The 23874-nt window shown below is 42.2% G+C and overlaps 1 protein-coding gene and 1 non-coding gene across 4 annotated transcripts in view; both read right to left on the bottom strand.

Annotated features, from left to right (window-relative positions):
- Positions 1-23874, bottom strand: part of SLC23A2 (solute carrier family 23 member 2) — a 121606-nt gene that overhangs the window by 82506 nt on the left and 15226 nt on the right. For 2 of the 3 annotated variants that reach the window (XM_066237914.1, XM_066237915.1), the window contains one exon: positions 14902-15035. The gene's annotated coding sequence lies outside the window, so the exon portion shown is untranslated. Of the gene's footprint in view, positions 1-98; positions 230-14901; positions 15036-23874 lie in introns of those variants that run through there. The other variant, XM_066237916.1, reaches the window with a different exon arrangement.
- Positions 2142-2278, bottom strand: LOC136309870 (small nucleolar RNA U109). Its single transcript, XR_010726498.1, has one exon. It is a non-coding gene; the product is annotated as a small nucleolar RNA U109 (small nucleolar RNA).

Below are 23874 nucleotides of genomic sequence, written 5' to 3'. Positions count from 1 at the left end.
TCACAGACACACACAGATCCACAAACACAAAGACACGAATTCCCCAAAGCAGAGCTTATGTACCAAGAGACGGTCTTACCTGCAGAGCAAAAACTTACCCTATCCACAAAAATATTCTTTAATCAGCACCCACGCACTAATTCTGTGCTTGCCTCTGTGCGAAGCCGGGATCATTCCATTGTTCAGCCTGACACTTCAGGTGCCAAAGGAATTTCGGCTTTTATAACCCACGGTTTGCCAAAATTGTATAACCACACCGAGTCAGAAATGCGATTTGCGTTACACAACAGCCACCGCCTGGTTACAAATGGTTACTGCATGCCTCGGCGGGGTTTACCCTGTCTCCTCTCTTCGGGCCGGCCAGATAGATAATCTATTGTAGAAACCAAGCAGTTGCTGGGATTACATTTCTAAGACCCACACAAATAAGGGAAATTAAAACCCATCTTTCCAAATCCTTCCGTTCTGGTGAACAAATCCATCCACACTGCTTTTAGTTTCAGTGAAAAGGGGGATTAATTTTACTTCCTGGTAACTTTTCACTTCCCCAATTGGGGGCCCAAAGACAAGGGTTTTCAAAGCTCAAAGACTTCCAGAGATTAAACACAGATCTCAAGGTGTAAGCTCTTCATTACATGATATGCAAAGCCAACAGCTCGCTTTAACACTGGGTGCTAACTCGTGGGGCCCAGTGGACATGACATCTGGTGTGCAGGAGGCAGCGACAGCGACCCGGGGAACAGTGAAAGTACCCACGGAGACACAAAAAGAGGCAAACACACACTGACAATCTAGTTATCAGTGAGAGGGAAGAAGCCACACCTGGAGTCAGACTTTGTCCTTTCCAGTCCCGACTCCAGGCCAGAGGCTGCCATAACCTGGGGCGGGGCACCTCTGCCCTCGAGGCGTGCTGTGAGGACAATCCTGCCCCCTGTCCCCTACACCAGATTGCTCACCTCAAATCCAAACAGGAACCCCAAGGCTCCGATAACAGCCAGCCAGAAGGGGCACCTACCAGCAGCAAAGCACCTCTTGGGAGATGGGGTCTCTGGGATAAGGGTAGAAGAGGAACCCCTATTAGAATTTAAAACAGACTAAAACAAACTAAACTTGTTAAACTCATCTCAGCTGTGTCAGAAAATAAATGCCCAAAGACAGACTTTTCACAAAGTGAAATAAAGATAAAGCAACATGAATGCTGCCTAACTATTGGTTTCTGAATGCCAGAAAAAATGAATTCCTACCACAAAGTATTAGACAGGGAAAAGATGGGTCATTTTAAGTAACTAACGTATACAATCTATAATCAAAATACGATGTCAATTTTTATGTTCTAAATGTTATTTCACTGAAATAAGGCCCATAATGGTTAGCAATATATAAAGAAATGACCAACACTTCATAAACATACCTGTTTCCGAAAAGTCAAGGGGCAAGAGGGGTATGAGCACAGGCTCAATCTCCACTTTAATTTAATTTAATTTTATTTTATTTAGATTAGAGCAGTGTGTTTCAATCGCCACTCTGCCAGAAAGTTTGTGGGGGTCCGCAAAAGGGTTAACCACCCTGATGATGTATGAAGATTATACACCTAATATTTATAATTCACATGCTCAGAGTGATTTCTGCCTTAGTGGTCCCTGAAATAATTCTATTTTCACCAGTCCCCAAGTGTAAAAAGATCGAAAACCATTGGATTAGAGAATCTGACCAATACAATGAATGAGGCTCACATAACAGGTATCAAACTTTGCACCCCACAGAAAATAGAGCTCTATCTTCAATGGTTAAACAGTATTTGTAAAAACTGACCATTGTACCAGATGAAAATTTCAGCCTCGGGAAAAAAAAAAAAGAACATTTATATAATATTTCTCATTGCCTGACTGTAATGCCAAAAAGAAAAAACAATTATCAACCAAGAAAGCCTAACAACTTCACAATTTTCAACCTTTCTCCCAAATAACTGTCTGGTTAAAGGTGAAATTGAAACTATAAAAATACCCTTACAATTAATTAAGCAATAAAGAATAATCAACAAAATACCCTAAAGAAAGTAAAAAGAAATTAAAGAGAGGAATTAGCTAGGAAATAAGTGATCAATTCAGTAAATACACCAAAGGGGGCTTTTTTTTTTCCTTTTATGTAGGAGAAATATACTACTACTCAACCTCTGCTGTAAGGTTGGCAGCCCTGAGAACTCCTTTTTTCATGTAGCATGTAACGGACGTATCCCTGCTCCCAAAGCAAAAAGGAGCAGACGTATTTCCACACGCAAACAGGGGGCTCTTGAACAAACCTCCAGGCCATGCGGGATAGAGACCTTCCACTCAAACTGCAGGGCCCAGGCGGCTTCCCAGGCAAACAACTCCAAGCCTCAAGAAAAGGTATTTCCTGTGCTATTCTTTTTTTTTCTTTTTTTTAGTGAGAGGAGGGGAGACAGAGAGAGACTCCTGCATGCACCCGAACCGGGATCCACCCAACAAGCGCACTAAGCGGCAACGCTCTGCCCATCTAGGGCCGTTGCTCCATTACTCAGCAACAGAGCCATATTTTTAGCACTTGAGCCAGAGGCCACAGAGGCATCCTTAGCACCCTAGGCCAACTCACTTGAACCAATCGAGCCATGGCTGCAGGAGGGGATGAGAGAGAGAGAAAGAGAACAGGGAGGGGTGGAGAAGCAGATGGCCACCTCTCCTGCGTGCCCTGACCGGGAATCGAACCTGGGACATCCATACACTGGGCCAACACTCTACCACTGAGCCAACCAGCCAAGGCCTCTAAAAAGGCATGTAATAAAACTGAGCATCAATTTCTGAATAGAACCCCTAGTATGCACCAATACAGAAAAATGTCCTCAAGCCCTGGCTGGTTGGCTCAGTGGTAGAACACTGGCCCAGCGTGTGGAAGTCCCAGGTTCAATCCCAGACAGGGCACAAAGGAGAAGCACCCATCTGCTTCTCCACCCTTCCCCCTCTCCTTTTTCTCTATCCTCCCCACCCCCCTGCAGCCAAGGCTCCACTGGAGCAAAGTTTGCCTGGGCTCTGAGGATGGCTCCATGGCCTCAGCCTCAGGCACTAGAATGGCTCCAGTTGCAATGAAGCAACGTCCCAGATGGGCAGAGCATCACCCCCTAGTGGGCATGCCGGGTGGATTTTGGTCAGGCACATGCGGGAGTCTGTCTCTCTGCCTCCCCACTTCTCACTTCAGAAAAATACAAAGAGAGAGAAAGAGAGAAATGTCCTCACTCAAAAAGAATTCCTATTTCATGCCACTAGCCAAGGAGATACTTATACACTGAAAAACCCAGAGGGGGCCCGTTTAAGCCAGAAAGAGAAGGGAGGGTGAAGGCCTCCATTACAAAAGACTGTTCTGGAAATTCTAAGTAATACAATAAAAAAAATTTTTTTAAGTTCAAATAATGAAAAAGGGAAGACAAACAAATTATTGACAAGTAAAAGGGTCTATCTACCCAGAAAATGAGTTTTAAAAATAGCTAGAATAAGATAATTCAGAAAAGTAGCCAGTTACAAAATGAACACTGAAAAAAATTCCATACAGTAGCATTAACTCATATGGTGCCCCCCGCCTTAGAGACCCACATACATCAATGTGCAAGTGTGCTCAGAAAGCAGACAGGTTGTCTAAGCAGTTTACAGTAGTTTTCTCTGGGAAACAGGATTATAACAGTTTTTTCCTTGTAATCCTCTGATTTTCCAAGTTTTAATTATGTCCCTCTTATTGTATAAGGGAGCAAAATAGCAGTAACTCCATTTTTAGTACCTCTATAAGATTTGCAAATTTAGGACAAAAATAAGGCAAATCACCTAAGAGACTAAACTTGGCCAAATACAAGGAAATAAATTGGATTCTTCAGAAATAATTACGCATTTGAAAATATTCAATTTGATTAATGTAATCTTTGCTCTGTTTTCCCTTTAAAGACAAAAATCTAAACTATGTTTAAAACAGAAACCTTACATATTTAGTGAGTATTTCTGTCATCTTTCCAAATAAATGTTATATAATGACATTTCAGTTTCATAACAGTGGAGGCATTGAGTAAATCCACAAGGAGATTTAGGACTATTAGATGAACAAAAACTGCTCTGTAATAAACCAACCTGGGTGGAATAAAATTCTATAAATGCTAAAAGCAAATGTATCGAATTAGCAGCACCCTCTAGTGTTGCATGTTTAAATGGCACTTAGTAACTTATAAAACATAACACTGATTTTAAAAACGCAGTGGATAAAGCGTTAACCTGGAAATACTGAGGTTGCCGGTTCAAAACCCTGGGCTTGCCTGGTCAAGGTACATATGGGAGTTGATGCTTCCTGCTCCCCCCCCCATAATGAATAAATAAAATCTTAAAAAAAAAAACTATTACGAAAAATTTCAAACAGACAGAAAAGTAGCATTAGAATACATTTTCATTTCATATCCAACTTATTTCTGACATTATGCACTGTTTTGAATCACATGGCAACTTTCCTATTTTATTAGTGGAACTATCTGAGACCACCATCAGGTAGCTACAAGAGTCCTCTCTCAATAACCCCTAGTTAGATGTGGCCATGTAACTAAGTTTCGGCCCACACGGTGTGAGTAGAAATAAGCATGCCTTCTCTTTTTTCTCTTCCCATGGAAATAGAGAAACATGAAAAAAAGAAAATCTGGTAAAACAACACATCTAAAATAACTCCAGTGACTAAATTTTCAAAAGGACATGGATCGGTACGTATTTTAAAGCTAGCTGAATGTTGTCTTCCTTCAAATGGAAGGATCATAATAAAGGGTAAACACCTGGGTAAGATGAAAAAAATTCACTGTCCACCTGGACGATCAAAGACTCATTAAATTGCCTTCTCTGGCAGACACTGCAAGGACGGCCACTCATTCTTAATCTCAAAGCACAACGTGGGATGTGTGCCAACAGTGCCAGAATTCAGCAGTGGAAGAACAAACAAGCTTATCCAACTTCAAAAGTAAATCCATCGGGAAGACAGCATCCTTCAAACTTAAGATACACGTTCCAGGGTGTCCCGGTCAGCACCGTGCAGAAGAATACGAAGGACAGTAGAAAAACAGCACTGCACCGGGGATCCAGAAGCCCATGCTGTATAGACCATGCACGGAGGTGCAGGTGCAGCAGAGTCACTGCCCCGTGGGCCTCAAGGCTCTTGCACTGTAAAATAATGGTGTTGGCCTATGCCTGTGGTTTTTGTACCGTTTTTAGTAATGGAACAAGCATCCTCAAATTAAATCTTATGGAGCCTGACCTCTGGTGGTGCAGTGGATAAAGCGTTGACCTGGAACGCTGAGGTCGCCGGTTCGAAACCCTGGACTTGCCCAGTCAAGGCACATATGGGAGTTGATGCTTCCTGCTCCTCCCCCCTTCTCTCTCTCTCTCTCTTTCTTCCCCCTTCTCTCTCTCTCTCTTTCTTCCCCCTTCTCTAAAATGAATAAATAAAATCTTTAAAAAAAAATTAAATCTTATGGAAAGCCTAGAGAGCAGGGAATAATTACTGAAATAAGTGAATAATGCCATTAAAATATGGACCCAATCCTCTTTTGCTGTAAAGTTTTAATACATGTTTTGCAGAAATAAAACAAAAAGATCCAACCAGGGCCCTGGCCAGGTAGCTCCATTAGTTAGAGCCTCATCCAGATATGCCAAGGTTGCCGGCTCGATCCTCGGTCAGGGCACATACAAGAACCAACCAGTGGATGCAGAAGTAGGTGGAACAGCAAATCGATGTTTCTCTCCCCCCACACCTTTTGTCTCTCAAAATTAATGAACGTTTTTTAAAAATCCAGCCAGTAAATCAAAGATTCCATAGCCTAATGAACTTTGATGACAGCAGGAAAAATACATTTAACCACTTTTCTAGTAGCAGCCTGCAAACGCTATGCTGCAACCAACCACCTCCTTATCATTATGTGGCCATCCTCACACGTTTAAGACCAAGGAAAGTAAATATCAATTACTTTAAATCATTTTACAATAGAATTAATTTTTTATTGTAATTCTTTGGGTTAAAAATAAGTGACATACCCTATTTTTTAGGGTGACTAAAAAATAAAAAACAAAAACTGCTAAGGCTCTACCAAGTGTGACAAGGACACAGGGCACCTGGAACCATCACACACCTTGGTAGGTATGTAAAATGGCATGGCCACTTCAGAAAAACAGGTGGCCATTTCTTATAAAGTTAAAAATATACATTTACCATAAGACCAAGCAATATTACTATAGAATATCTACCCAGAGAAATGAAAATTACATTCAAACAAAAATCTGTACAATGATATATATACAGTGGTCTTATTAGCAATAGCCAAACCTGGAAACGACACTCACCTCTAAGGAGCAAATGCATAAACACACTGTGGCATCTCTCTTAAAACCAGGTATCATTTCATACCCATTAGATAAGGCCAGAATGAAAGAGCTCAGTAATACAAAGTGTTGGCAAGGCTGGGAATAAACAGGAATTTTTCCACTCTGCTGTCAGAAATGTCAATAGGCTCAAATACTTGGGAAAACACAACTTGGTAACGCCTAGCAAGTCAAAGATGTGTGTGTGCTCTGGCCCAGCACTGCCATTTCTCAGGCTATTCCATCCCATTTTTAACAGTGTAGAATGTGTAAGTTCTGGTATGTTTAAACAATGGAATAAAACAGCAGTTAAAACAAATGAACTCTAGTCAATTGGGGTGAAGGTGACTTAAAAATATATGTATATTTCTACAGGAGCAAGGAGGCTATGGAACACACACCACCTGAGACCTTTTGTTTAAGGTTTAACTAATGCAGTCAATACTGTATGTGAGTTTATGGATATATAAACATGTAATAATACAAAAGAAAAAATAGGTAGACCAAAATGTTACCTCTGGGAGAGAGAAAGGGAAATGAGATTAGCAAAGAGGATATCTAACGTATTTTAAACAATGTGTTTAGATTTATTAGACCTTTTTATCTGGCATATTCCTTCATTTTCTTTATATTTTATTTTTCACAAGTAAAAACAAACTTTAAGATGATCCGTAGAAGGCTACACAAAACACACGCCACCCAAACACTGCTACAGTGGTTGCCTCCAGTGAGGGGTCGACCACGAGACAGAGGGAGGGGACTTAACTCTTCATATCTGTCCTCGTGCCCCCTCCGGCTTTTGTCCCATGCACCTCCATTATCAACTTTAACTACCAAAATAATCTACCCAAACTATTTCTACTTAAAGCAAGACCACTGATGGGAGGGTCCAGCCCTGACTGTACCGTGAATGAGCAATGACTTCTTGGGAGGTGATTTAACCTGCCCGTCTCCCAGGGTTGTACCAGCTCTGGCACACAAAACCTATCTCCACAAACCAGAGATGAGAAGCCCCAACTGTGCCACAGGGAGCAATCAGCAGTTTCCCTGTAGCCCTGCCAGGAAAAGGGTTAGAGTCTATTACAAAGTGCCGCGTGACCATCGAGTGATTGCCTCAGAGTCTCTGTGGAGTCAGGTGGGTAAGATGCGTAGATAGTCGCTATTTCCCAATAGTTCATGAGGTAAGAGAGCAGAGGATGAGGAAGCAGTTATCTGATTACTTTTTTCTTAATAAACCAAGAAGTGGAAGTCATGGTGGAGAGGAAGGAGGCTGAGCATGAGACTGGAAACAAAAGGAATACAAAGATTGACATAGCCTGAGCAGGCAGTGGTGCAGTGGACAGACATTGGACTGGGAAGCAGAGGACCCAGGTTTGAAACCCTGAGGTCACCGGCTTGAGCGCAGGCTCATCCGGCTTGAGTGCGGGGTTGCTGGCTTGAGCATGGGATCATAGACATGACCCCACGGTCACTGGCTTGAGCCTAAAGGTCGCTGGCTTGAGCAAGGAGTCACTCACTCTGCTGTAGCCCCCTGGTCAAGGCACATATGAGAAAGCAATCAATGAACAACTGCCTGACCAGGCGGCGGCACAGTGGATAAAGCATTGGACTGGGATGCCGAGGACCCAGGTTCGAGACCCTGAGGTGGCCAGCTTGAGCGCGGGCTCATCTGGTTTGAGCAAAAAAAGCTCACCACCAGCCTGACCAGGCGGTGGCACAGTGGATAGAGCGTCGGACTGGGATGCAGAGGACCCAGGTTCAAGACCCCGAGGTCGCCAGCTTGAGCACCAGCTCATCTGGTTTGAACAAGCTTGGATCCGAGGTCACTGGCTTGAGCAAGGGGTTACTCGGTCTGCTGAAGGCCCGTGGTCAAGGCATATATGAGAAAGCAATCAATGAACAACTAAGGTGTCGCAACGAAAAAACTGATGATTGATGCTTCTCATCTCTCTCTGTTCCTGTCTATCTATCCCTCTCTCTGACTCTCTCTCTGTCTCTGTAAATAAATAAATAAATAAATAGCTCACCCCAAGGTCGCTGGCTTGAGCAAGGGGTTACTTGGTCTGCTGTAGCCCCATGGTCAAGGCACATAAGAGAAAGCAATCAATGAACAACTAAGGTGTCGCAATGAAAAACTGATGATTGATGCTTCTCATCTCGCTCCATTCCTGTCTGTCCCTATCTCTATGTCTCTCTCTCTCTCTCTCTCTCTGTCTCTCTCTCTCACACACACACACACACTGGCATAAGGGGGGAGAGGGGGCAAGGATCTAGCTGAGCCCAGAACTTACTTGTAAATGGGTAATAGAGAAAGTCACTGTGATGTCTGATTTCTCCCCAGCAGAGTGCAACTGGAGGAAAAGAAACAGAAAGTTTAAATAGTAGGACTGTGCTACTGAGGAAGTTGAACAAGTTCCAGGGCTGGTTCAGAGTGAGGACATCAAAACACTGGTAAGATGCTAGCCACATGACCTCCTGTGGAGTTCATAGCATTTAAAAAGGGCGAGGGAGGCAGAGAAAGCCAGAGAACACCAGTGCCCAAGGCACGAGGACCTCCATAGAAATAGGAAGGACAGGAGGTACACAGAAGAGAGGAGACTATCCAAGCACAAGATCCCACCTGTCACCTGGGAGATGATAAGGCCCAAGAGTGCTGATATGAACTGGAAGTAGAACTCCCTGGAAAGATCATGTGAAGGATTGGGGGGTCTGGAGGCTGGAAGAGCCAACAACTTAAGAAATGATGTGTGTGTCACTTTGATCTTTAAGCATTAAGTCACTGGCGAAGGACAATACTGAAATAAATACGCAGGCAAGACAAGCTAGCGGACAACATGGCACTCAAACCAGCGCTAAAAACCAGCCCATGCTAATACAGCCCAGCCGCTCCCCGAGACAGCAGCGGAGACTGCAGGCCCCTTTATCTGAGGCCTCTCTGCTGACCCCAGAGTAACTAAGGAGACCAAACATAGGTGTGGTCTGCAGGTAGGCAGCTCAATGGTCTGCAAACCAAATGTGTTTGGGATTCCTGATTTTTCTGTACTTTCTCATATCCTTTTATTCTCCTCAACAATTCCAAAGGCTATTTTTATCTAACAATACTACTATACTAATTCACATTTTTCCTTGTCATCCATTCTTTATTTTAAAAGAAATGAAAAGCCTGACCTGTGATGACACAGTGGATAAAGCATTGACCTGGAACACTGAGGTCGCCAGCCTGAAACCCTGGGCTTGCCTGGGCAAGGCACATATGGGAGTTAATGCTTCCTGATCCTCCCTCCTTCCCTCACACCCTCTCTCTCTTTTCTCACTCTCCTCCCTCTAAAATGCATAAAAATATATATTTTTTAATTTTTAAAGAAATGAAAAATATTTGTTGGACCCTAAAAGTTAACATGTCTATAATTACAAGCTACAAAATATATTTGTGATTCTTGGGTAAAAAAGAAAACTACTTTTTAAAAAATGAAATATATATTTACTTATATATAAATATAAGTACATATTTTAAATGGTAAGGATTTTTTTTTTCTTCTTAAGCCAGGCAATAAATGAATTAATATCTAGAAATACTGCCTATCCATCAATTTACTTGTTGAAGGAGTTCAGAAACATCTCTAGGCAATGGGAGACCTCTCAATTACAGGGAAAAAAATGAGAAAGGGGAAGCATCATTCGACTGCTAATAATATGTACATAATGTAAGATAATATGGAAGTATTTTACATTACAAAATACCCCCAAATCCAAAAGCTTACAAGCTGAGAACATATTACTCAGCAGCAGATAAAGTAATGTGGCCTTGAGTTGTGCCACCAGCCCCATGTGACTACTGAGCACTTGAAATGAGGTCAGTCCAGTTGACACGTGTTGTGAGTAAAAAGCAAAAGCACACACCAGACTTTAAAGAATTATTATGGAGGAAAACACTTAAATATGTCATTAATAATTCTATATTGATTACTTGGCAGTAATAAGGTTTTTTATATATAAGTTATAAAATATATTACAAAAATGGATCTTACCTGCTTCTTTTGACCTCATTAATATAGCTACTAGAAAATTACACATCAGACTCCCACTCTAATAGTACTGGACAATGCTGGCCCAGAAATAGTGGCTATCAGGAAAAGAGAAAAGTAAATGCTATTTCAGAGTATACAACCACAGTAATCATGATTGGACTCCATCCCAACACCGCGTTCTTATACTATACTTTGACCTCACCGGCACACATACAACACAGGCATGGCCATGTATCTCAGTCCAAACATCAAAGCAAACCCTACATTACTGTCCTACACAAGCGGCTGAGCAGTCCGCACTCCGACAACGACAACGCAGGGCAGCAGGGGCCCCAACCAGGCTTCTCACATCCCAGCCCTGGGAGGAGGGAGGGAGCCAGAGGGGAGAAAGGCCAAAGTAAAAATCCACATGCTAACTAACAACAGGCACAAATGGAAAGGTCATAAAGGGAGCTGGGGGCTCTTCTCTGGAAGCCCACAACAGCCCCGAGAGATCTAAATGAAACACAGGATCCGTCCATGGGTGAATACTGCTCAAACCCAGAGGGCCTGTATAACTACCAACCTGCAGGCTCTGGCTCTGTAGACAAACCAAAAACATCCCTGTGTGTAAAAAAAGAAAACCTACCATAGAAGGAACAGGACAGACCGAGTGAAGAGATTTTCCCCATACCAAACAGAGTCAGGAAACAGGACAATTTATAAACACCTGATCGGAACCCAACGCTAACTAACACATTGATTTTATTTTATTTTTAAAAACACATCCCACCGGCCTGGCCTGTGGTGGCGCAGTGGATAAAGCGTCGACCTGGAAATGCTGAGGTCGCCGGTTCGAAACCCTGGGCTTGCCTGGTCAGGGCACATATGGGAGTTGATGCTTCCAGCTCCTTACCACTGTCTCTCTCTCCTCTCTCTTCTCTCTCTCTCTCTCTCTCTCTCTCTCTCTCCTCTCTAAAATGAATAAATTAAAAAAAAAGATTTGTTTAAAAACAAACAAAAAAAAACACATCCCACCGAAAAGACTAGGGTTGTTCTGATATGCTTGGAATCGCTTTCCTGGTGACCATTATACAGCCCTTCCTTCCTTACCATCTTATATAAGCTCTGTAATCATCAGTATTTACACAGAGTTTTGAAACTACCCAAGTTTTCCCGTAAATGTTTAATCCTCTTGTTGCTACCGATCCAACTAAACACAAGACAGCGCTTTTATAACACATTCAGTAAGAAGAAAGAGGGACACTGACGTCAACAGCACACAGCCCATAACCCAAAAATACCAGCATTACCAGACAAGCCTCGGAAATCAGCTGCTAACAGAACAGAAACTTCTCCTCACGCCTCAAAAGGTTTTGATCCAGTTTATATACGAGTCCCTCGGCATCTGTGGATCAACTTCTAAAATGAGCCTGAATCAGAACGAGGCACCCCGGTCCGCAGGCTCCCGACACTGGGTAGAGCTGGTACTCTCAGCTATATGAGCACCCAGGCAGTGGACTATTAATCATCTGTATGCTCTTGATAACAAAGATGAAAACTACTAATTAGCAGGTCCCATGAACAACTAAGGTGCTAGAAAACAAAGGATTGATGTTTATCTCTCTCCCTTCCTGTCTCTCTGTCTCTCTCTCACTTAAGAAAAAAAAGGTACTAATGAGCAGGTCTCCCCTTTTCTGTTTAGTAGGATCTTAATAAGTTGGGACTAGTACTGATAGCGTCAAAGAAAAATGGAATAAATCAACCATTGAGCCAGTCTCCTGCACTGCCACAATAGTGAGAACAACGCAGTGAAAATGGCGTACACATGAAACAATTCACCATCTAACTGGACAGACGGGGGACAACTAGTGAATGACAGAAACACGATAATTATTCAACTGTGCGTGAGAGCTCAGAGAACAAGGAACTCAATAGGGCTTGAAAGGGTCCGAAATGACTTTGGAGAAGTGAAACCTCAGCCTCAAAGGATGGAGAGCCCTGCGTGGGAGGCCGCCGTGGAGTCGAGAGGTAGGCAGGAGTGTACGAGTCCTCAGGAAGTGAAAGCAGCCTGCCCACAGCACACCATGGAAGGAAAGACATCTCGGCGGTCAAAAGACTCTCCACAGCCCAATGTAAATAAATGTAAGACGATTTTAGGAAACCCGAGTTTCTGGGCAGGTAATGAGCGCAGAAAGAACCCACCGCTGGGTCATCTTAAAATGGAAGGTCAGGCAGCTACTGTGTTCATCCAAGTACAAGGATCTTGGCAATTGGGATGATGGAACCGACAACGAGAGAAAGAGATGGACAGAGGGAGCAATGTGAAAGAAAAACAACCAATCAAAGACTTCGTGTCAAAGAGGACCTCTCGGAAAAGAACAAGAATGCCCCCTCCAGAAATAAGTAAGGAAATGGACTTGGCAAGACAAGTACTGACCAAGGTCCGGACACGCTGAACAGAGCTGGTCACAGTATGTACGTTTGACCAGTGACCACCAAAGACTACCACGGATGTGAGAGAGAAGCTCTACGAAACAACAGAGCAGAGGAAAATTTTAAATAAATATAAGGATGAGGAACAAATATATGGAGATGGAAAATGATTTGACTTTGGGTGATGAGCACACAACAAAATCAACAGCCATGCCTGACCTGTGGTGGCGCAGTGTATAAAGTGTCGACCTGGAAATGCTGAGGTCGCTGGTTTGAAACCCTGGGCTTGCCTGGTCAAGGCACATATGGGAGTTGATGCTTCCAGCTCCTCCCCCCTGTCTCTCTCTCCTCTCTCTCTCTCCTCTCTAAACTGAATAAATAAAAAATAAAAACAAAATAAAATGTTGGAAAAAAAAATCAACAGCCAAAATGCTATAGAAATGTTTATCTGAAACCTATGTGCTCTTATTGATCAATGCCACTCCATTAAATTTAATTTTCTAAATAAAAAAAAATTTTTTTTTAAAGAAATATAAAGGTAATCAGGGAAACTGAGAGTTGGAAGACCATTTATATTATGGGTATCCCCAAACAGAACTGTCTTCCCCTCAGTTCCCTCATAATGAATATTACTTTTAAGAATGTAACATAAACAATTTGATGATGATGGCTTAAGGGAAAAAACGGCTGTACATAGCAAACAAAACTAAAAAGTATGCAAAAATGTTCACATTACGTGGTGACAGCAAGGATATTCCTTCTCCTAATTTTTGGAATTTCCCAAGCTCTACTCATTTATTTTTTAAAATAGCTAGAATGGACTTCATTAGAAAAATAACAATACCCTGATCAGGAGGTGGTACAGTGGATAGAGCGTCGGACTGGGATGCAGAGGACCCAGGTTGGAGACCTCGAGGTCGCCAGCTTGAGCATGGGCTCATCTGGTTTGAGCAAGGCTCACCAGCTTGAGCCCAAGGTCGCTGGCTCTAGCAAGGGGTTACTCGGTCTGCTGTAGCCCCCCCAGTCAAGGCACGTATGAGAAATCAATCAATGAACAACTAAGGAACCGCAACGAAGAATTGATGTTTCTCATCTCTCTCCCTTCCTGTCTGTCTGTCCCTATCTATCCCTCTCTCTAAAAACAAAAAAAAATAACAGTAAACATTAAAGGAATGATCCCCTCTAAGCATCTGTGAAAGCTCTTACAGTGGTATACCTGAATAGTGAATTTCATCGTATGTAAATTAAATAGAAATACCATTGACAATATTTGACACCCACTATACTGAATAAGTTCTTTTGACAATACAAAGGGAGAAAATGTTTACCAGTTGGAGTGCAAGTTCTTGCAGCTTCTCTGCTGAACAGTTTACCAATATCCATGAAAATCTAAAAACGGAAAAGCCTTATGCACTATGCCCAACAATGTCCCTGCCAGGAATTTACTATGGACAAAATATGGACAAGAAATGTCACTGTAGTATTGTTTAAAATAGAAAAAAAATTAAAATAACCAAAATGCCCATCAAGCTTTGGGATGCAGGAAGAGGGTAGGAGGAAAGAAGAAACAAAAAGGAACACTCCTTGGTAATGAATACTTCGTCTCACCACTTACATTGAAACACTAACGAATGCTTCGTCTCACTACTTACATTGCAGAATGCTTGAAAAAGAGTAAGGGAGCGAGTCTTAAATGTCTTGACTCGCAGCGTTCAGACCCGTGACCCTGACTAGGAGAACCAACAACAGTAGGTCCTCCCTCATGTGTTTGCTGATCAAGTCAAAAGCATGTAAAACAAAAATATTTACCTCCTACCTTATAATTAATGTAAGTAGCAAGACTGAGCCTGTTTATTTTCTAGTTTAATCTACGTGGAATGTGGCTTAAATAAGTCCATTACCTTATCATTGTTAGCATTAACCTAACAATTATTCCCAGGATTGCATTTAGACCACTGCTGACATGCAAAAGGGCAAGGTCAGGCACAAATGAGTTTCAACACTACCAGGCTACAAGCTGAAGGCACAACTCGACCGTGACACGCAGGCCGAGAAGGCTTGTATTTCAGACGCACCTATAAGCCAGGACGTGGACCGGTCCATACGCTTTCCGTTACATGCCGCTGAGCTCCACTTCCTTGCACTGTCGAGGTCCAAGCTCAAAACCGCACGGGGAATGCTGGTTAGCACCGGTTGGCACAGTCAAAACCTAGCCAGGGAAAAACAGAAGATAAATAAAGAGTAACAGTAAACCTAGCAAGAGGCACGCTGCACGAATGGCGCCCACTTCCCACTTTTGGAACTTGCTGTTCCTTCTTCACTTCTAAGGAACGTCTCCGAGGCCCAGCCCTGGGCAGGAGCACAGACTACACCTCTGGTCCCTTACAACTCAGCTCCCCATTTAGACAAGATATTTGGAAGATGTATTTTAGAACACCCAGGAGGAGTAATTTTGCATTCAGTTGGGCTTTCTTCCTTGACAATTTTTAAATCCCATATTCTCAAAATAATAAAATTAAATAACTTTTTAATGACTTCTTTCATTATATGTGATAGGCATTGTGTTACACTTCGTCCATGCATAATTTCACCTTCACCACAACCCCGGGAAACCACTGGGCCCACACTTCACAGGTGAGAAACCCAAGCGGGGGAGGCCTCCTGCACAAGGTCCCAGAGCTCATCGGTGACAGGACAGTGAAGGGTCAGAGCTCGTCAGGACTCAGGACAACAACAGCACAGCCCTCGCCTCTAATTATAACTCTGCACTGAAGGCACTGCATTTGCAGGGAAAGCAAAGATTTAATTCAAAAGTCATCCTCTTTTAAAGTCTTTTAAAAATGTGTTAATCAAACGGGGGAGGGGGGTGCTTCCAAAAGAGCTGGGTCACATTCTATTTAAGTGGGATTATCACTAGAGTCACGAGTTCATTTTACTGTTGTTTTTTTTTTTATTTTTTTTTTTAAGAAATTTTATTATTTATTCATTTTAGAGAGGAGAGAGAGGGAGTCAGAGAGGGAGGGAGGGAGGGAGGAAGAGAGAGAGAGAGAGAGAGAGAGAGAGAGAGAGAGAGAGACAGGGGGGAGGAGCTGGAAGCATCAACTCCCATATGTGCCTTGACCAGGCAAGCCCAGGGTTTCGAACCGGCGACCTCAGCATTTCTAGGTCCACGCTTTATCCACTGCGCCACCACAGGTCAGGCTTTTACTGTTTTTTTACTCACTTTTTTTTTTTTTTATTTATTTATTCATTTTTAGAGATGAGAGAGAGACAGAGAGGGAGAGAGGGAAGAGAGAGACAGAGAGAGAGAGAGAAGGGGGGAGGAGCTGGAAGCATCAACTCCCATATGTGCCTTGACCAGGCAAGCCCAGGGTTTCGAACCGGCGACCTCAGCATTTCCAGGTCGATGCTTTATCCACTGCGCCACCACAGGTCAGGCTTTTACTGTTTTTTAAATGAACTTGTTTTCCACACACTGGCACCTATGCATGCACTTCACAATTAAAAAACAAAACAAAACGAGCAGGCACACCCACCGCCTGCCTCGGGCAGAGTGTCTGAGCAGCCAGTGAGGCACCGGTCAGGAGCCTGCTTCCCACCCTAAAGGAAACCACAGGCCGCACCGACACGTGTCTCATTAGAAAATACTTAAGCTGTGAATCTTTCAGCCCCACTGTTGGTTCTGGACGAGTTAGCATCATCATTCAGCCCCATGGAAATGCCATCAGACTGGTAGCAGCAGTCCAGCCTTCAGTGCAACTCCTGTGATCCTGTGTTATTTTTAATTTCAGAAACTAAACACTGATCTTGTGCTGTTAGGGACAAAATAATATGACTGCTCATTTTGCAAGATTAGAATATGAATGGAGAAATTCTGTTTTTATTTTTCTAGAACATCCTTACATGCGAGGCAAAAAGAAAAAAAGAAAGGTGATTTATTTCCCTAAATAAAATCTTCGTAACCATCAATCTATTTTAAGCTAGGTTTATTAAAAATTTACAGTCAGAAGGGAGGCACTAAGGTGACAGGAATAATGGAAAGAACATGAGGAAAAAAGGAACGAAAGCTTTGAAAGAACATCTTGTTTTCCATTAAATAAACGCTAATCATAAATACTGTTCTTTCAAAACACAGATTACACAATATGTATAATATAGTATGTATACTATAATACCAGTTCTATTAAACATGTAATTATATCGTATGTATTTGTGGACACAAAAGAGTTAGAAAGGATAAACATCATACTGCATGAAGTCTAGGGGGTGTAAGAGGTGATGTGACTTCTAAAATGTGTTTTACTCAATTCTGGTAAGTTAGAATTACTTTCCAAACCATGTGCACTTCCTTTGTAAATCCTTTAAAGAGCTTATAAAATGTTAATTTTTTAAAAAAAGGTTCCATGAGGGCAAAGCTGCAAATTCACCAAATGTCACTTTGGCTACAAATCATAGAAAGTTCTGAAAGGATAAGTGAAAGTCAGAGACCCCATGAAGATGTGTTTTGGGGAAGCATTTTTTTAATTACGGGGGTGACACTGAGTCACATAAATATACAGGTTTCAGGTGGCCAACGCCACAGTAACTTTCTGTACACCGTACTGCGTGCTCACGCCCCGCCCAAGTCAAGTCTTCATCCATGGAAAATAATTTTTAAAGCTGATGGTTACGGTAAGTATTTGGGAGGGCTGTTCTAACTCCACTAAACAACTCCTGCAGACCAAAACACAGAATTGTGCCAGAAGTTCTGATATTAGAAAAATGCAAAGAATTAAACAGAATGGGTCACTGAACAAAAACAAGCCTGAGTTATCAGGGAGCACCCTTGAACTTGCATCACAGTACCACTGGAACACCTCTCCCCTGCATACATTCCGACACACTCAGAAAACATGAAAACCTGCCCTTTGCACACAAGGCCACGGGGCTGAGATCAAAGCCCAGGCCCCAAGAGCAAGTAAGAGGAAACTTCATTTGGAGTACAATGACGCACCACCTGACATTCCCCCAGAAAGGCCAGTCTGAACTTATAAGAAACTGTTCACAGCGCTTCTGTTGTTTATGAGGTTTTCAAAAGTACTGTATGCAGTGATTCCCAAATCTTAATTTCATAGAAAAAAAAAAATTCACTAAAAAAATTTAGGAGAATAGAGAATTGTCATCTTTGTATTTTACCATTTCCTTTAAAAGGGATGTTAACACTTAAGAAGCAGGAAGAATGTAACCCCAGAGCTAATATCCTGAGGCAGAAACTTCGGGCAGCCAAATTATTGCATCAATCTGGGAGATGCCAGAGTTGACAAAACACCTACTCCTGATTTTAAAAACAAAAACCTTTTCAATGAAAAGTAAAAGCTACTTGCTGAATATCACAAAGAACATCTGAAAACCAGGGCAAATATATACAAATGCTTGTGCTCATCACACCTTTACATTCAGTTGTTCTTTTTAAGGACTTGCAAAGGAAGCACATGGATGTACTTGAAAATGCTGTTGGAATGGGCAATTTTTTAAGGAAAATTGTTTTTGTTTTTTTTTGAAAACCTGAACAAATAACCACATACGAATAGAGAAAATGATAAAAGCAAAGAACTATGCTCAAAAATAGTGCCAGGATCAGACAAATTCACAGGCAAGTTATTCCTAAACTTTCTGATAAGAAGTGGGAAATGAGAAACCTTCCCTATTCCTCCTGGTAAAATTGACAAATTAATAAAGAAAACCCAAGAGAAGAACACTATATTAACCTCACCTGTCATTCCTAAATTCTTCAACTTCTGCAAATTTGACATGCAAATAATAACATCTGGTTTCAATCTTGATTTCTTTGATCCACCTGTCTATATAGTTCTCTTAAACTGTAAGTGCCTTTTGTTCATTTTTTCAATAGATTTGTTTTTTTTCTTATTCATTTGTAAGAGTTCCTTGTAAATTAAGGACATTAATTCTGTTTTGTTGTAAACATTTCCTCCAGAAAAAGTGAATGACTGCTTTCACCGTTCTGTTTATATCACTTGAAATAAAGGATACCTTTAAAAACTCTCTGATGTCAAATCTAATTATCTTTTTGCAACTTCCTCAATTACTTTTGTGCTTTGAAAGTCCCTCCCCATTCCAAGATTAGAGAAATAGTCACCATCATTTTCAGCTAGATGTTTTTGGTCAAAAAAATGTTTATGGGTCATTCCTTTAAAAATGCATAGCCAATAAAATCATAGCTCTAGGAAAATAAATATGATTATATTTCACTTTAGTTATAGAACAAGTAATTGTCCAAATTTGAGGACTGGCCAAATTATAAAAGTAAAATAATTTATGATAAAATACTACAAAGCCATTCTATAATACAGTATCTGATGACATGGAGAAAGTCATAATCTGTTAAATAGGGAAAAGACAGAACATCTCCATTTTTTTTGTAAAAACTACCCTTATTTGGCAAGTCAGGCATGCTAAATAAAAAGGTTATCTCCCTGGATGTCAGATTACAGATGATCTCTTATTTCTTTGTTTTTCTCTTTTACGTATTACCAATGAACGTGTATTGTATTTGTGAATAGAAAAAAAAGTTTAAAATTCATAAATATACATTACATAACACAAGTCACTAAAAAGAACTTTGCCCACATGCTTAACTTGCCACTGCCTTTCTAAAGATTTTATTTATTGATTTTACAGAGGAGGGGGAATGAGAAGTATCAACTCATAGTTGCTTCATTTTAGTTGTTCATTGCTTGCTTGTTGCTCGTCTTTGTATGTGCCTTGACACGGGAAGCCCAGGGTTTTGAACTGGTGACCTCAGCGTTCCAAGTCGACGCTTTATCCCACTGCACCACTACAGGTCAGTTCAAGTGTCTTTAAAGAAAAAAAGTTGAAAATGCCTTTCCTTTACTTAATATATTTAATCCTATATTACAACTGGGATATTAAACATGTAATTCAAGAAAATTGGGGGCTTCACCAATCTTCCTAAGGACCTGAGGATCTAAGGAATATTACCTGATTTATATTCCTGGCAAAATAACCAAGTTAAACATGCAACCCAAAGAACTTAGCAGCGGTAGTAAGTCAAATGCTGCTAACAGAAACGATTCCATTTTTCCCTTAATAAACTGTGCCTTAGCATGGGAACAAGCACGGTGGAGTACAACTAAGCTGAGAAGCCTATTTTACGTACGCTCACTTCCTAAACTTCCTAAAACCTTTTCAAAATGTCTAGGGGTGATCCTACTTAGAAAGCAGTCAGATTAAAGTGACTGAATGTCAGAACTTTGAATCCAGAACCAGAGAAGACTTGGAGATGGCCATGCCAGAGCTCCAGGCAGGCTGCGTCCCCCAGACTGGGCCTCAGTGTCAGACCCAGCATCCCGCCTGAGGATGGGGCTCAACAAAGGTGGGTGAAAAAAAGAACGCAAAGGGTTTAGAAATCTGGAAGCCCCGTTCCTCAAGGACAGCTGGGGGCACTGAGACGCCACCCAGCTGGAGGTAGCCGGAGAATCAGAATCCAGACCCATCTCATTTCTTTCTGCTGCTGGTGCTGACAAATCTATTCTTAGATTCCTCAACTGGGGGCTAAATTGCAGGCACATGTGATGGGCTTGGGCGGGGAGTGGTGTCTGGTCCCGGTTGAGCAAGCAGCTCATTTGCCACGCAGGATGTGTGCTCAGTGGCCTCATTCACCGATGCTGGGGGAAGGGGGGGGGGGGGTGCTGTGGTTTCACTTCCCTTGTGCTTGGGTTGCTGTGTCCGTTAGGTGATCACCGGCCCTTCCACATGTAAAAACTGCTCTCAGCATCAGATACTAGAGCAGAGGATGCAGAGACAGCTGAAAGAGGACAGCTTCTGTCTGGAACAAGACTCAGATACAGGATTCCAACAGGGGGAGTTCGTTGCAGGGATCTTGAATGCAGGAAGGAGACATCTGCCTTCAGTTTGTCCACCTTTGCTTCCAACAGCTGGAACTTGGCATCAATAAGCTTGAGTGGATTATTCATTGTAGTTTGTAGGGCATCAATCTTTCCTGCTAGTTACTCCAGGGACATCTTAGATCCACTTAGACAATCTTCATAAATCCATTTGTCTTGTTGCTTGACTCACTGTCATGAAGTTCACTGCTTCTTTTCCATTTTGTTCTTGCCACTCATAGGATCAATTTCTCTCTAGAAGCTTCTGTTCTCAGGACAACTAAGGATGATGCTTGCTTGGTTTGTTGGTCCCTGTTATCACTTCTAGCAGTAGTGCTGGGGGCCTCCAGTACACTGAGTTGTTGGTGGGTCTACATGCTGTGGGTCTGCAGGTCGGGGAGACTCATTCGGGGATTGTTTGGGCTGCTCTTCATTGATTCGACGTTTTGCATTGTGCCTGCTGATTCCCCATGTCATTTCTTATTAGAAACTGTGGAGAGAAAAATACTGCCAGGAAATGCACAGAGGGTATTATTGCTACTCCCTGTGGTGTGCTACATGAATTAAGTTCCCCGTCCACAAACTCAAAGGCTAATGAGTGCTTAAGTCTAGTTAAGACAAGTGTTTCAAAGGGAAGCCCTTCTTTCTTTTTTGCAAAAAGCCGAAAGGATATAATTAGAAAGAATCACTAAATCTCACAATTTGATTCAAATATTTTTTAATTTTACTAAAGCCGAAGTAAGAAATTAAGGCCCAAGAGCTCTATCAAACCAAAAGAGACACCATATGTGCCCCAAAGGAAAAAGCACTAAATATCAAAGGTATCCAAGCCGAAAACTTGAATGGAAAGCTTGTAAATGACAGCTCGCTCGCTCCCTTTCTGACTGGTTAGAATAAGAGCACCCAACTTCCAGGCCAACCCGCCTAAAGTTCCTGTGTATCGGGTCATGATATGAAAAATCTTCAAGTTTAAATGTTACTTTATTTTTTCTAATTCAAAGGCAGCATTAGATTATTCCAAGATATTTTAGTGGGCAAACAGATTTTTTTTTTCCTTTTTTTACAGAGACAGAGAGAGAGTCAGCGGGAAGGACAGATAGGGACAGACAGGAACGGAGAGAGATGAGAAGCATCAATCATCAGTTCTTCGTTGCGACCCCTTAGTTGTTCATTGATTGCTTTCTCATATGTGCCTTGACTGGGGGGCTACAGCAGATCGAGTAACCCCTTGCTCGAGCCAGCGACCTAGGGCCCAAGCTGGTGAGTTTTTTCTCAAACCAGATGAGCCCATTCTCAAGCTGGCAACCTCGAGGTCTTGAACCTGGGTCCTCCACATCCCAGTCCAATGCTCTATCCACTGTGCCACCGCCTGGTCTGGCAGGCACACAGATTTGAAATCTAAAAAAAGTTTTCAAACAATCAAGTTCTGGCATGACTAGGCAGTGGCACAGTGTATCGAGCATCAGTCTGGGATGCTGAGGACCCAGATTCAAAACCCTGAGGTCGCTGGGTTGAGTGTGGGATCATAGACATGATCCCATGGTCACTGGTTGCTGGCTTGAGCCCAAAGGTTGCAGGCTCGAGCAAGGGGTCACTGGCTCAGCTGGAACCCCAGGGTCAAAGCACATATGAGAAAGCAATCAATGAACAAATAAACCAAGGTGCTGGAACTATGAGTTGATGCTTCTTATCTTTCTCTGTTCCTGTCTGTCCCTGTCTGTCTGTCTCTCTCTCTCTAAAAAAAAAACAAAACAAAACATCCTGACCAGGAGGTGGTGCAGTGGATAGCACGTCAGACTGGGACACCGAGGACCCAGGTTCAAAACCCCGAGGTCGCCAGCTTGAGCCAGGCTCATCCGGCTTGAGTGCGGGCTCATCAGCTTGAGCATGAAATTGCTGGCTTGACCTGGGATCGCTGGCTTGACGTCATTGTGGCTGGCTTGAGCCCAAGGTCGCTTACTTGAACAAGGGGTCACTTGCTCTGCTGTAGCCCCAAGTCAAGGCACATACAAGAAAGCAATCAATAAACAAACAGAGGCCACAATGAAGAATCGATGCTTCTCATCTTTCCCATCCTGTCTCTGTCCCCACCCATTCCTCTCCCTGTCTCTGTCACCAAAAAAAAAAAAAAAAAAAAAAAAAAAAAATCCAGAAATAAACCTTAACATTTATGCATTTATGTCAGGTGATTATGATCAAGTGTGTTTTCAACAAGGGTAAATGAATAATCTTTTCAAAAAACTGATGCTGATACCAATGGAAACTCACAGTACAGGAATGAAGTTGGACCCCTACCTCACACCACATACAAAAATTAACTCAAAATGGATCGAAGACCTCAATCTAAGAGATAAAACTATAAAACCCTAGAAGAAAACATAAGAGTAAATCTTTGTGACCTTGGCTTAGGCCAGTGGTTCTCAAACTTTTTAAAGTTGGGGCACATTTAAAATCCTACAAATAACTGTAGGCGCACTACATACAAATTTCTGAGAAATATGTTATAATAATTAAGTTAAATATTAAAGAAAAAATATAAAGTCCAAGCATGCTTTTTGGTAATTAAACAAAATAAATACAACAAAATTAAATTTTGACATAAAAAAACATTTTTATGTTACTTTTTTTTTTTTTTTGCATTTTTCTGAAGCTGGAAACGGGGAGGCAGTCAGACAGACTCCCGCATGCGCCCGACCGGGATCCACCCGGCACGCCCACCAGGGGGTGATGCTCTGCCCATCCAGGGCGTCACTCTGTCACGACCAGAGCCACTCTAGCGCCTGGGGCAGAGGCCAAGGAGCTATCCCCAGCGCCCGGGCCATCTTTTGCTCCAATGGAGCCTCAGCTGCGGGAGGGGAAGAGAGAGACAGAGAGGAAGGAGAGAGGGAGGGGTGGAGAAGCAGATGGGCGCCTCTCCTGTGTGCCCTGGCTGGGAATCGAACCCGGGACTTCCGCACACCAGGCCGACGCTCTACCACTGAGCCAACCGTCCAGGGCTTATGTTACATTTTTTTGAGTTATGCTTTTTAGAATTTGTAAAAAAGGAGTTAAAAAAATAAAAAAAAAACGACAAAAAAGTTATCTTTTTATATATGTAGATACATTCTTAGTAAGATTTAGTAAATTCGGCAGGTCCCGGCACAA

The sequence above is a fragment of the Saccopteryx bilineata genome, chromosome 6 (assembly GCF_036850765.1).
Source record: "Saccopteryx bilineata isolate mSacBil1 chromosome 6, mSacBil1_pri_phased_curated, whole genome shotgun sequence".
NCBI classification, from domain to species: domain Eukaryota; kingdom Metazoa; phylum Chordata; class Mammalia; order Chiroptera; family Emballonuridae; genus Saccopteryx; species Saccopteryx bilineata.
The sequence above is the reverse complement of the archived record's forward strand: the minus strand, read 5'-3'. Positions and strand labels throughout refer to the sequence as shown.